The sequence below is a fragment of the Chenopodium album genome, chromosome 6 (assembly GCF_948465745.1).
Source record: "Chenopodium album chromosome 6, dcCheAlbu1.1, whole genome shotgun sequence".
Classification (NCBI taxonomy): Eukaryota; Viridiplantae; Streptophyta; class Magnoliopsida; order Caryophyllales; family Amaranthaceae; genus Chenopodium; species Chenopodium album.
The window spans coordinates 75,040,714-75,056,373 of record NC_137839.1 but is presented as its reverse complement, the minus strand read 5'-3'; the positions used below and the strand labels follow the sequence as shown (position 1 = coordinate 75,056,373).

General features: G+C 34.3%; 1 long non-coding RNA gene across 1 annotated transcript; it reads left to right on the top strand.

Moving 5' to 3' along the window:
* The first annotated feature begins 7,314 nt into the window (after positions 1 to 7,314).
* Positions 7,315 to 8,836, top strand: LOC145635299 (uncharacterized). Its single transcript, XR_014113829.1, has 2 exons — positions 7,315 to 7,397; positions 8,485 to 8,836. It is a non-coding gene; the product is annotated as an uncharacterized LOC145635299 (long non-coding RNA).
* The last annotated feature ends 6,824 nt before the right edge of the window (positions 8,837 to 15,660 follow it).

Sequence of the window (15,660 nt, the reverse complement as noted above, 5' to 3'; positions counted from 1 at the left end):
TCAAAGTGTGTGCTAAGACTAGTGAGTGTAGGTGACATGTTAAGACTCGTGTCATGACCATGTGGCTAGACTATGTGACTAGACTCAAGCAAAGACTAAGTTAAGACTTCACGTATATGCATTAAACTGGACAGATTGTGGTATTTTAGTCATAACTTTTTATCTGTGACTCTTATTTAGATGAAACCAACTCCAAATTAAAGATAAAACTCGGGGCTACAGATCCATAGGTTGTACGACTCGCAGTTCTTTCTAGAACTCCAGATATGACCAAAACAAGTTGGCGCTTGTGCAGTATACGGGAATAAAAATCCGGGTTGACTTAAAGGAACTATGACTCGATTTTAGGTATATTTATTAGCTCAAATTAATTAATTAATTAATTAAACAAAGTCCTTTAGTCATTAATCAGTTTATTTAGTCTTAACACAAGTCAAACAAACGGTTAGGAAAAACATAGAATATATGCACAACAAATAATGCACAATTAGTCAAGTAGGCACAATATGATGCAATGAGTTTGCAACCTAACCATGGCTCTAGTTCTCTAAAGTTCGGGATATGGTTTAGTCAATAGAGGGTCCATGGTTAATTGTCCGGATGCACCGCGCGGAAGCCTAACCGTGAAGGGTTGGCGCGAGTGGATGGGACACCGCGAGTTTTAGAAAAAACTCACTTCCATGGTTTGGTGAATTCAACAATCTCGGATGTACGTTTTGTTGCACGGAGAGTTCAATCGAGTAGATGGAGCATGAATTCCCAGAGGGTTATGTCCATATGTAGAACACATATGGGTTTCAAAAAAGTGAGAAAAAATTCAATCAGGAAGTAGGATCGAGCAAACAATACGAAAAACCGGTCGAAATTAGAACGCATATTTCTGGCTCGGTATTGGGAGAAGTTGGCGCCAGCAAACAGAGACTGGCGCCAGCTTTTAACTGTAGCGCCTGGCGCCAATACTGGCGTCTGGCGCTACAGCTAAAATGCTGACGCCAAGCTCTGGCCTCTGGCGCTACTTCCCACATGCCTCAGCAGCTTTCTGTGCTCGATAAAATTTTCCAGTTTCGCGCGGTGTTATTTCGGTCCTAGTTGTGAAAGATATTTCTCAAATTTCCTACGTGTAAAATCCTATGTTTTTAACTCATTACGGATGGTCTTTCCAATGAGATCTTTTTTATGCATATGACAATAATGTTAATCAAAATTACGCACATGAAATACTTAGAACGTTTCGAGTCTCATCCACTCATTCTAAATCATTGCCGAAAATAATTCAGGAATTAAAATAGAAATCCTCCCCAGTGGAGTCGCCAAAAACTGTAGGGAATACTTTCAAGCTTTAATCCCACTAGCTTGAACCCCACTGTGATCATACACTAAAGTACGGTGGCGTCCAAAAGGGAAGAAGATAGAGCAAAAGAGTCGCCAACAAGTTTTTTAAGGAACTTGTAAACCGTTCACAGGATGAAGGTTAATTACACCCCTTAACGATCCAAGAGATCGTCAACTCCATAAGGTCTTGAACCAAATAAGGGTTCGGGGATGAATGTACAAATCCAACCTAAAAGAGATTGAACCTGCCCTAATAATAGGCCTCTACTTTTTTCTGATCGTATTCATGTGCGCTTTCTGATTAACATGCAATCAATAGGTTAACCCTAAACCTGTTTATCTATGTTGGTTGAATATTAATGCACAAATAAACTATTATTGGCGATCACTTGAAATTATAATCACAATTAACCCTAAACAAGATTATTAATTATCTTATTAAGCGTGATTACAAGTACAAATTCCCTTTAAACATGCATAAAAGGCGTGATCAAGCAATAAATATAAAATATAAAACAACATAATCATCATAATATTATAATCATAATCAAAATAATAATAATAATAATATTCATAACAATATCATCATAAATTATAGCAATTATAATCATAATCATGTTCATGTTAATATTAAAGCATAATAAAAATAGCAAGATCCTAGGCATGATACTAACAAGATTAATAACAAACCCTAGCATATCACTAAGCAATAAAAATCAAATCTTTAACCCTAACATGATACTAACAATCATGAATATTAGGAAGAATATAGGAAGCATCGTAACAATCATATTAAATATTAAAGTTACCCTAGACATGATACTAGGAATATCATAATAACAATATAAACATGATTTCTACGTCATAAATCAATTAAAACCATTAAAGTACTTACTTTGATGCCTCGTACCTCTTTCTAATAACAAAATACACACGTTAGTAACTTCAAGGAAAAAATAATAAAACAAACAATTAAATTAAGTAATTGAAATAGAGATTTGGGACCAAACCCTCAGAAATTAAACCTTTCACGTCTAGGGCGAAGGCAACTTCGAATATGGCTAGGTGTTTCTAGATCTTGCGAATGCGGAATTTTGTATATGAAAAGTTTAGAAAAGAAAGAATTGAGGAAAGAGAGAATAATCAAGAAAATCTTGATGAGAGTTGGTGAGAATTCGTGAGAATTGGTGATGAATGAAAACGGAGTTTTAATACGATATTTATAGAGAAAATCAGCCAAAAAGATAAATTACGCACAAAAAACAGAGCTGGCGCCAACCCTGGCTAGCTGGCGCCAGGCACCAACACTAGCGCCAGGCGCCAATGGCTAGCGCCAGGCCTTGGGGTTAGGCGCCAAGCCTATTTTCAACGCGTTTTTGAAAATCAGATAAGTTTGCCGTACTGGAGCAGAAAATTATATAATTTCCTCGATAATGCTATTTGATTTTGATTAAAACTCTGAAAAGTCAACAAAAGTCAATTTATCAATGCTAATTGAATTAGGAATGAAAAGAACCTTCTAGAAGAATCTAGAAGACTAAAACCATTCCTAATTGCATTAGGAATGATAAATCATATTAGGCCCTCCCCAAGATCATTGGGCCGTACATAAAGCTCAAACCGGGCCCAGTTTGGTAAATTGGCCATAACTTCCTCAATATTCATCGGAATTGGGCTCATAATATATCGTTGGAAAGGTCTTTGCAAGCCCCATCCAACTACACTACTATTGGACCCATATCATGGACCAACCAAGCTGGATTGGCTGTTTTCTTAAAATAAGTTTTTAAAAACAAAGAGAAGAGAAAAGAAAATAAAAACTTCCGCAACACTAGACCTTCCACACTTTCGCTTCATTCGATTATGATTCGACGTGAAAGGTACTCATCACTGGGTTTGGTTTTGGGGAGACACAAATGGGTGTCTACAATAATACTTTTTTAATTTACAAATTAGATACATTCAACATATTTTAATTATTTTAAATTGATCACGGATAGATAGGTCGTTATGCTACCACCCTAACCAAATTAATCATTTATAATACCTAAACCTACACTAAACTAGTTAGTTGCAAGTAAAGGGTCGAACCACTAGGGAAGCACGCTAATTCAACATCAAATATCACTAATGCAAGAGTGAAAAAGGGGATTGTTTTTGTTGGTTTTGTTGAGTAGAACACTAAAACTACAAGTAAGCAAGAAAATGATGATTTAAATCAATAGAAAATGACGTTAGGGATACGAGGGTGTCCAATATGATTAGAAAGAGGAGAATAATGGTGATTATCATGAAACATATGCCAAAGAACACAAGATTCTACCTAAATAATTCATTCTCATGCAATAGTCTAGGCAAATCAATGAAAGAGGTCTACACTAATAAGGATCATTCTCATGCATCCTATTAGTTACAATCAAATCAAGAGAATAAAGAAGCACAATCCATAAAAACTCCACTTTAATAACTCATTCCCATGCAATCATTAAAATAGAGGTGATCCTAATCTAGTTCAAATCACTTTCATGCATTTAAACTAGAAAACATCAAATAGAGTGCAACAATAATCCCAAGCTAATAAAAATCATGCATGTCTTTCATCAATATATGGCATAAGTTCAATCCAACCATCATCATTCATCCAATATCAAATCATATCTTCCACCCCCTTCCCCTAGCCAAAAGTTTAGCCTAGAGAAAGGAGATTAAACACAATATCAAAACTAGAAATAAACTCAAGAAACTCAAAACAAAACATAATTAAAATCAATGAAATCAATAACAACTAGATGAACTAATAAGATTAACAAGAATAAACAACAATAAAACAAATAAATAAAACTAAAGGAAAGGAGAAGAGATTACTAAAGAAAGGATTAATGAAAGATGAAAACTTGAATTCTTTCTTGATTGAAACTTAAACTTGAGCAAAATTGAATCTTGGAAGAAAATTGAGCCATAATCTATTTTCTCTCACTAAAAGTTATCTAATCTAACCCTAAGAGAGAGAAGCTCTCTCTAAAACTAGGAAGAAGTTCTAAAAATATCGAGTTCCCCCGTACAAAAACAAGGCTCGCAAATATAAAGGAAGTCGCGAAAAAACGCTGAACAGGGCTCGATGTGTGCCCGCGCAGTGGGCTGTGCGATCGCGCATTCGTGGGTTGCGCGGCTTGCTGCTTGGGTGTGTGCGCCCGTGCTGCTGGCTGCGCGCCCGCGCATTTGTTTGTGCGCCCGCGCACAAGTCGCGCGCAGGTCGCGCAAAACTTTATGCCTCGATTCTACAATTTTGCCTCTTTTGCGCGGGTTCTGACAGGGCTGCGCGCCCGCATACATCAGCCGCGCGCCCGTGCACATTGTGCGCGCCCTTGCACCTTGCTTTCTTCGATTTTTCTCTCATGCTTCCTTGGCTTCTTCAATGCAATCCAAGACTTCAAATACCTAAGCACAAACACCAAGGGAAGCAATAAGGTATAGGGAACGGTGCAAACACGCAATGAAGGCAAGCATTCAAGAATTTACACGATTTCATTTAAAACACATCGAGACATGTATGCACGCATTATTTGAACAAAACAACTACAAAACACCAACAAAACAACTACAAAACACCCTAAGACAAGCTAAAACAAGGCATAAACACTATCCTATGAGTGACATAAATGTCACTCATCAAAAATTTATTTAGTTAGCATATATTAGGTAACCAGATACCCAATCGGTTTCGGTTCCAAAAAGTTGAGAATTGGAATTGGAATTGGTTATAACCGGGTCCTTAATTTACCCGGAATTGGAACCACCGGGTCCAATTCCGGTTCTGTACCCGCCGGTTCCAATTCCGGGTACCCAAAATTTTTGCTCACCCCTAGCAATGGCGGGGAAACCGGGAAAGGGAGGTGGCGGGGAAAGCCGAAAAGGGGAGGAGTAAGGTGGTGTCTGATGCGGTGGTGGGGAGTTGGGGAGGGAAGTTTTTTTTTAATTGAAAAAATTAAAATTGTACCAATCAGAAGGTTACACGCTGCAAGTCACCTTCTAAAATAAGTTACCAATTTCACAAATCGGTAAAAGGCCTGTTTTAAGAAGATGGGGGTCAAAGGTGGGATTATTCTGGGAATTTGAATGTTTTGATGAGAAAAGACAAAGATGGGATTATTAGTTTTAAATTTTTCTTTTTTTTTAATATTACTTTGATTATATTGAAGTGAATAATTATAACTCCGAGTATCATCCATTTATAGTAATAATTTTCCATATTAAGGGCATGTTCTCTTACGTTGAAATTCAGTTCAATTCAGTTCAGTTCAGCTCAAAGTTTCCTTCTCTTATAAAATATTCAGTTCAGTTCAGTTCAGCTCAATTCAGTTCAGTTCAGTTTAGTTCAATTCAGCTGAGTTCAGTCAATGAGAACAGGCCCAAAGTAATGTTAAGTAATATATTAACCTCTAGTATGGCTAATCAAAACACCCCACCATGATATTTGCTGAACTCGATTAGAAATATTTATATCTGATGCATGCCTGCATCAACACGTGAAATCATATCCTTCAAAAAAAATGGAAAAAAAAAAAAAAAAAACACGTAAAATTATTAATGCTAACTGAAACATATTGGAATCATTTACTGTTTTAAAAGGTTGGGAATTGGGCTAATTGCCTAGAAGTTCCAACAATTAGCTAAACAAAGTAAACTCGATCAATTTCTAGCTATTCAAAAAAAAAAAAGTAAACTCAATTTCTAAATAATGCGTTGTCATTTGATTAAACTTAGAAATCATAATAATTTCGTTCAAGAAGTTTGTTTTTGTAGATCCATTTTATAGAAACAAAGTAGGATAATATTGTTTGGATATTAGTAAAAGTTATAGTACCTTAGCTTTTTTTTTTTGTAGATCCATTTTATAGAAACAAAGTAGGATAATATTGTTTGGACATTTGTAAAATTTATAATAATTTCAATTATGTGATTATGAGCTTACATATAAGTGTTTTTATCCATATTTTGGAAAATTTCTTACATAATTAAAGAGGAATATATAAGTCATATAAAGTCTTGTCCCAAGGTATTGGGTGAGGATCGTCTTCTTGGTACTATATTAAATCATAGCTTAAGTTACTTTAATTATACTACAACACTTTTACAAAGACAACAAATGAAAAATGTTGCCATAAGAATTATATATATATATATATATATATATATATACATATATATATATATATATATATATATATATATATATATATATATATATTGATGTTATAATATGAGTGAGTTTATTTGTCTCTTTTTTAATCAAGCATGTAGCTTGTTTGGGCTACAGTAGCTTGAATGTTGCTCAATTTTTTGTTCTCCAGGTAAGCATAAAGCATGTAGATAGAAACTTTATTTATATTGCAAGCAATCCTTACAATTGAACCATTGGAGATGCTCTATATTCCTCTTTAATTATATAAGAAATTTTCCTTCATTCCTTAAAAGTTCCACATCCTATAAAATGGAAAAAAATCACTTATATGTAAGCTCATAATTACATAAATGAAATTATTATAAATTTTACTAATATCCAAACAATATTCTTGTACGAAATTATTATGATTTCTAAGTTTAATCAAATGACAACGCATTATTTAGAAATTGAGGTTACTTTGTTTAGCTAATTGTTGGAACTTCTAGGCAATTAGCCCAATTCCCAACCTTCTAAAACAGTAAATGATTCCAATATGTTTCAGTTAGCATTAATGATTTTACGTGTTTTTTTTTTTTTTTGAAGGATATGATTTCACGTGTTGATGCAGCAGATATAAATATTTCTAATTGAATTCAGCAAATATCATGGTGGGGTGTTTTGATTAGCCATACTAGAGGTTGATATATTACTTAACTTTACTTAATATGGAAAATTATTACTATAAATAGATGATACTCGGAGTTGTAATTCTTCACTTCAATAGTTCAATATAATCAAAGTAATATTAAAAAAAAAAAAAAAAAAAAAAAAAAAAAAAGAATGGAGAAGCAATCGATTTCTAAGTTGGCTCTCTTAGCTTTTTTGTTGCTCACTATCTCTGGTATTTTCTTTCCCACCTAATTGGTTTTAACTTATTCATTAAATTCTGATTAAGCTAATTATTACTCTACTAGTGATCACTTGAAAATAAATACGGAATATAGTCAATATACATATATCTATCATATATTCATGTACGGAGTACTTTGTATGTTGAAAACCCTTTATTCCTATATTGTTGACATATTTGACTTTTTCATTATTTATATACTAACTTTGACGAATAAAAACAAATTTTATCATGAAATATAAACATTGCTAATATAAAGTTTTATAATATTAATTTTTTTTTTTTTTAATTAATAGTACATGTTAATCATACTTTGTATATATTTAAGGTTAAAATAGTGTATCAATTTTGACTATGTTAATTATTCAAGAATGGATGGAGGGAGTAATAAGATTAGGTTAAAAGGTTTTACAAAATTCAATTCTAAAATGTACTAACTAATATATACAAATCACGACCCACTACATAACTAATTAACTACTATATACACCTAACAGGCTCTTAACCCCATTCGAAGTGTGTTAAATCATGCGACTGTGATAAATGCATATTCCAAGTGTTAAAAAACGAAGGAGCTAGAGGTAGCATATAATAGAGTAATGTCATCATAAGTACTCCGTATTCTTATATATTTTTGTACTCCCTTTGTCCCTAAATTACATTCCTATTTCTAGCATTTATTCCTCACATAATAGAGGAAAATAGGAAAGTAATTTAGAAACGGAGGGAGTATTATATTACCCTTGATATACTCTATTATCATGGAGTACTCAAGCATTTTAAGCTAATAACACAACGGCGAAAATTATAATGGCCGTTTCTTAATAACAACGTGCATCACTTCCTTATATAGAAGTACCTCCTATGATGGTCTCCAAACATACTCAAATTATCATTTTTTTAAAAAATAAAATACACTCTCACTCATCTTTAATTTGTGTAAACCCTAATTACTCTATTACCTTGATAGTTTGATAATCTATTAACATGGAATCAATCATTACTCACGACTCTTTTGAGCTCAAAATGTCTAAATTTAATTATCACATTAAGCTAATAAATTTATCAATGAATGCAGCTCCAGCAGCAATGGGAAAATTTCAAGCAGACGGCGGTGTGAGTGATGAGGCAAGGCCTAAAGTCGAAAAGGTTATGATCATTCAAGAGATGATAGAAGAAGGAAATAAGTTGGATGAGCTACATCATCAACAACCTAATAACAATATAAATGCAAATGCCTATCACCAGCAACTCATGACAAGTAGAAACCCAAATGGACTGAAAGAAGCCATGATCGCTTACTCAATCGCGCAACAAATGGGGACACTCCAGTGTATGGCTGCAGGTACTAGAGGCCAGTGTTTCATGAACCTCCAGTGTTGTAATTGGTACTGTGAACTCTTCTTTAACCAACCTTCACTTTGCCATTAAACTCGGATCTTCGAAATTGCACTTGGAACTGATAACAAAGGACCTAATGTTAAGCTAGTGATCTGTTAATGTTTTAGTTGTACTTCAATTTTAAGAAATTTTTTTAAAAGGTGGATAGACGTTAGATAAAATATACTTCGTAGTAAGTTTCAAAGTGATGTTCCAGCTTCGGTCACATACATTCAACATATATAAAACATACTACTTACATTCAAAATAAACTACATCTATTATTAAAGGTACATCTCAATTAAAAGCTTAAATTGATGGTTGATGCATAGGAACATGTTTTATATATATATACTCGATCTATCAAGCCCCATTATATAACTGCATAATAAGAGTCTGTTGAGAATATTCCACACGGATGAGATTTGAACCCGTGACTTTACTTCGATATCAATTAATTCAATTAAGCTCCTGGCAGGCCGGCCTGGCCTGGCCTTGTTCTTTTACTTCTGTTTAGTTTGTGTTTTGTTTGAATTATGCATAGGAATAAAGGTCCTTGTTGTATACTCGGGGAGATCCATGATTTTCTATTTTTTTTTGAAGTACTAATTCGCCTTTTTATGTTCTACTCGGCTAATAAGTAATAATGTAGATACATGATAGAGTATAAAACATATTACTGGAGCTCAACCATAAGTTTAAATTTTTGGTTGAGTTGATCCTATAATATGGTATTAGAGTCAAGTGTGACATAAAGTTCACGGGTTTAAATCTCATCCAAACCCCCACTTTCAAGTGGAATATTTTACGCTGGAAATGAGGAGGGTCCATGCTGCATCCACATTCCAAGTCCAATGGGGAGTGATAGATTATAAAACATATTTTTTAGCCTGAACCTTCTATTTAAGCTTTTAGTTGAGTTAATTTTATAACAAACCGAAAATTTTGGGAAAAGTGGGTAGGCTTTAGGTAATATTTAAGTTTCAAAGTGATGTTCAATGCACAAGCATCACATTCAACACACATAAAACATACTACTTACATTCGAAATAAACAACATCTATAGATTGACGCAAGTGCCAAATTTCCCTATAGGAAAAACATAGGCACATATAAGACCAGGACAACACTCAACCCAAGCTAAGAGATGAGAATTGACGTTTAAGCTTAGTTTCAATAGGCGAGTTAACTTATAAAATCGTTAAGTCAAGATCCGAGAGATGCGATTTAATACCGGTAGATTAATTTTGTGATTGTAATACGTAGCGAAAGCCCTTTATGATCTAATTAATTATAGCATTGGTGATTTGTTATTATGTTTTCTCATGGAATATTGTTTATTGGTGAACCTATACCCTAGGCTTTGATTAATTGATTTCTCCCTACACTTTAGTCTCCTTAGTTTAATTATCTCTACACCAATAAATTGGTTACTTAATAATTTATATCAGGGCAAGATTATGTTAATTAATTAGGAATAGAAAGACTTGTTTCCCTGTGGATTCGACCCTACTTCCTATCTACATTAGTTAGAGGATTTAGGTAATTCTTTTGATTAGGAGATACGATTTTATCCTGTCAATCACCACTCCACCAACAACCAATTGGTAGTATTGCATTATAAAATAAAGGGAGTAAATTTTTGCAAAAAAAAAAAAAAAAAGTGTAACATTTAAAAACACAAACAACAAAATTTTCATATAACACATGGCATCACAAGTTACTCATTACTGCATATGCCACATGTCAGCTTCCTTAATATTTATTTTTAAGTCTTTATGCATTCTACAACTTACAAATTCAAGTAAGAAAATAAAGTGTTTCATTTCAACCATAATAAAATAAAGTTCAATTAATTAGTACACATTACAAAAATATATGAATTATAATAAAAATTGTTTTTTTTTTTTATCTCATAGACTTTAAATATAATTTAAACTCATATGTCATTTCATATCCCACTATCTTCATGTATATATATCTAACTAAGCTAAATTCCTTCATCTTTTTTCACAGTTTTATCCACACTCTTTTTTTACTTTAAAGTTTTAGAAATAAAACAATTACTTCGTATAAAAGCATACCTAAATATTAAAATAATTAACCACCCAAGTAACAACCCGTGCATTGAACAGGCCAAAAAGTTGGTTTAAAATTGAACACGACTGCATTTAGTTAGTGTAATACTTAAAGTAACATGGATAGAGTATTTTTTAGATGACTAGAAATCTATTAACTAAAACTAAAGCAAATATGCTCATATATATTATCTTTCTCCAAAATTGTACACATGTCGTTTTCTCATGAAAAAAATATCCGCCTAAATGCTTTAATGACATCATCTTAATTTTTTTTTTGGAAAATTTGTTCAAAAGGACCTATTAAGGAAAATTTTGTTTAAAAGGACCATAAAAGACAGTTTTAGTTGTTGAGGGGGACCAAGGCAAATTTTCTGGCAAGTTAACGTCGGAATCCAACGTTAACTGTCACGTGCCAAGCACATGCTTCATTAAGTTGACCCAAAACAAAAATTCCCTTCCCCCCCCCCCCCTCTTTTCCATGAATCCCCCCCCCCCCCCAATTTTTCCTTTTCTTCTTCTTTCTCTCTCCTCAAAGTACAAACCAGCATGAACCTAATTAAACCATGAACCAAAATGTCATCTCATGAACCATTTTTTTTCCTTCCTTTTTTTCACGATTTCCCTCCATTTTTCCCTATAACCCCAATTATCCCCTTTTCCCTTCATTCTCTCTCCTCATTTCTGTAAGAAAAGAGTATATTCAACTCGTAATTTCGCAATTTATTTCCAAACTAGTTCATCCACACTGCAATTGAGGATAATTCGCACAAGGTTAGCATTGTGGGTTTAGGTGAATGTTCGTTAGGTGTTATTGTTTCGGCTGTTTGGTGGAGATACTGAGGTGTTTTGGGCGGTGCTCTAGTTGCTGCCGGTGGTCAAGTGGTAGGAGGGTAGTATCACATTGTGGGTTGATGTTGTGCGTTGTTGCTACTTGTTTGGATATTCAAAAAACAAGCTACTCTAAAAAAGTTAATATTCATTAGCAATTTTACTTGATGCTTTGACCTCACTAACAATGGAAGACATGAGGAAATGCCATGAATAATGCTTCTAGAGAAAGAAAGGAGGAGAGAGAATGAAATTGAAAAGTGTTAAATTAGGGTTAATTGGAAAATTAGAGGAAAATTTTGGAAAAGGAAAAAAAACTTTAGTTTCGGTGAAATTACACTATTAGAAAACCGGCCATTTCCGACGGAAAAAATCCGTCAGAAACATCCTGAAATCCGTCGGAAAACACGTTTTCGACAAAATTCCGTCGAAACTGGTCGTCGGAAAAGTATTGGTAGGAAAAACCACCTTTTCTGACGAAAATTCCGTCGGAAACACCTTTCTGACGGAAACACTTTTCAGACGGAATTTTCCGGCACCGGAAAAATCCGTCGAAAATTTCCGACGGATTTACAATTCAGTCGGAAATTTTCGACGGGACTTCCGTCAGAAAACTATTTCGTGAAATAAAAAAAATACTCCGCGCCACCACCGGCACGACGCATCACTACCTCCAACCACCCAAAATGCCGATGTCAACCCCACCCCCACCCAACTAACCGAACCACACCACCCACTACCCACCTTAACCGAAACACCACACCACATACCTTAACCGAACCAAATCCACTTCCCAGCCCTAACCTAACCACAACCACCACCTTAACCCACCCCACCTACCCGTAACCCTAACCTAGATATAAAACCACCCACCACGCCCCACCTAAACCCGGATCTAAAACCACCCACCTCGACCCCCCTAAACCCGACTTACCCACCACGACCCCCCTAAACTTGACCCACCCACCACGAAAAAAATACAACATAACCAAAAATGTTAAAAAAAGCCACCACATGACAAAACCACCAGCCACTACGACACCAAGCCACCACAACCGAAAATGTTAAAAAAAAAAATCAACAAATAAGTACTCGAATAAATACCTTATTTACCGAAATTGGATTTAAATTCTTGAATTTGGTATAAATTGGCCAAATTCGACCATGAAAAATTTAGATCTACACTTTTCATGGTCAAATTTGACCAAAAAACCATTAATTTCGACCATGGAAAACACCAAAGAGAAGAGTATGTAAAAAATTTTAAAATTCAAATTACTCAGTTTCGACTTTAACTCATTAAGGTAGCTTACACAATGGAATTAAAGAGGGTTAAAACAAATATACCAGCTATAGTGAGCATCAAAAATGCTTAGAGGGCAACTTGGAAGTGGTTGAAATTGATTGCTGAGCCATGCTTATATACACTAATTTCGTTTTTATTCAGTTGAAACCTTTCTTTTACCACGTTTTTCAATGCATTATTTTAATTATAAATTATTTTTTATATTGTAAAATTTTGAAAATTAGTTATTAATAAAATATACATTGAGATGATTCAAACAAGATCACACTTGATTATGTTTAATCGTAGCTATAGGCTAGGTGTTAGAATCCAACTCCTTTTGATGTATTAGATTCCCGCTAGATGCTTTCTTAGAGTTTAGTTTATGTTTTCTTAGCTTGAGGTCCCATTATTGTGTTACTTCTAGTTCAGTGTTCACTAGGGATTCTCCTTGTAAACAATTTAAAGCTCTTTAGAGGGTGAATGATTAATGAAATCTTAAGCCTTAGCTTCTACCAAGTGTTGCTTTGCTTTTATATATGCTTGTTTGTTGTTAGACCTTTATAGATATTGTGTCTTACTTGCATAATAGCTCCCCTCCAAACCAACTTGATGCACTAAGAACTCGTGGTTCGGACCCGCTTGTGCCCGCCTTGAAGTATCGGCCATCACAAGCCCCGACCACCCGCACTCCGTCGCCCAAATAGACACGAGTGCTCCTTTGATTTAATTGCCGCTTGTGTTGCTTTGTGCTCACAAGCCCCTCTTCCGCTCAAGGCTAGCGTTCTTGCCGCCAAAAGGCTAGAGCGCACCGCACGTTTCGGGGTCCAAACTCCCGGAATGTGACACTAGGGTAATGCTATATGTAGTTCTAAAGGCTATATATAAGCATTAAATACATTCTTCAAAGTTGTATAAAATTAGGAATTCATGACAAAAACACGCATAAATCAGTATAATTAGTGTTTATATTTTTATAATTTCTTTACTTTTTATGATTTTCTAGTGTGTATTTAATGCTTATATGTAGCACTAAGTGCTATGTATAGCATTTTCCTTTATCATAAAACATGTTGTTCGAAATGTATTAATACAATGTTTTATAATATAACTTTTTTCTTTTAATAATTTGCATTAATATAAAAATAAGGTAAAACAGCTAGTACATGGACATTATTTGTATTCATTTATTTTGCACTGAAACTGTGATTTAAGTTGATGACTTGATGGGGATGAAAACTGGAACCCAAAATTTCATTTAGATATATAGGTAAATAAGTAATAACTCATTCTTCAGATCTATAACAATTTTTTGAAATAGAAAAGATAATAACAAATGTAGATGCATGATTAAGGTCATTATTATTTTATTTGTAGTATATTTTAAAAACCTTGCGAAATTCAAAATTAATATTAAAAATCTAGGTAAGATGATAAGATTCGGATATGATCAGCATCCTATCTTCTTCCATATCTTCTTCCACCTCACAAAACATCTTCCCACGTGCATAAAGACCATTAATTTTCTTGACAGTGTATGTGTTTTTTTTAAACATATATTTATAGAATTGTAATTAAATGCATTAAATAGTGCAAAAGTCAACTATTGCGATTACTTTTTTTGGTGTTTCACCCGATTTACCTTTCGAGCTAATTCGGATTCAAGGATTAGTTATAGGTAGTTAGGTTTCAGTCCCCTTCCAACTGTTGTTGCGGGGGATCGAACACATGTTCTCCCTATCAAGTGCAGTCCCAATCACTGATATGTCTATTTTATATAGTGATTTACCCCCGTCCCTTGGTCATAATTTGGAGTATTTTTTGGCTCTTTAGAGCCACTTTTATTACTAATATGTGTTTTCTAGTGTTTTCGTAGTTTTGGTAGTGTTTTGTAGGAAATTGCAGATTTGGAGCATTTTCTCGGATATTATTTGGAGCCATTATGAGCATTAGAGAAGCAAGACCACCTTTCATAGCCCAACATCGGTTAGAGTTTTCAAACCGGTGATTAAGGGGGCATAGAAGAGTTGAGGCATTGGATCGAGTGATTAAGTCCCGAAGAGGAGATTAGAGTTTGGGCCAAGTTTTTAGCCCAAACAGAAGTCCAAGCTTGCCCATGAGCTCTGCCCGGCCAGATGGAGGCTCGCCCAACCGGGCGGGGCTGAAGAATTGGAAGGAAGAAGCAGCCTTCGCCCGAGCTAGCGCCCGACTGGGCGCGTGTTTCTAGAGGACTTTTTTGACGATTTTACTTAGTTTCTAATTAAGATTTTGGATGCTTTGTATAAATACGTTTTGTTTAGTCTTGATACAATTATCTCTTTCAATAGCTAAATTCTCATACTTAGTTTCTAAGCTCTTAGACTTCTCTCTTGTTTCTCTTTCTACAACTCTTGGTTTTATACAATTCATTATTTCCCTTAATTTTGGTAACGATGTCTTCCCTTTTATTTTCAGTAATTTATTTGCTTTAATTCATCATGTCTTGTTTAATTGCTTTGATTAGTTTAGATTTTATTATGTGTGAGTAGATTATTTTCTAGGGTTGTGGCCTGTGGGGATCCATATATAAATAATATGAAGGGATAATTTATTATTGTTGATTGTAAATGCTTGATTAATTTCCTATTGATTGATTTAATGCTATGTGATTAGATTAGGCCTGATTTAATTGTATGAGTTA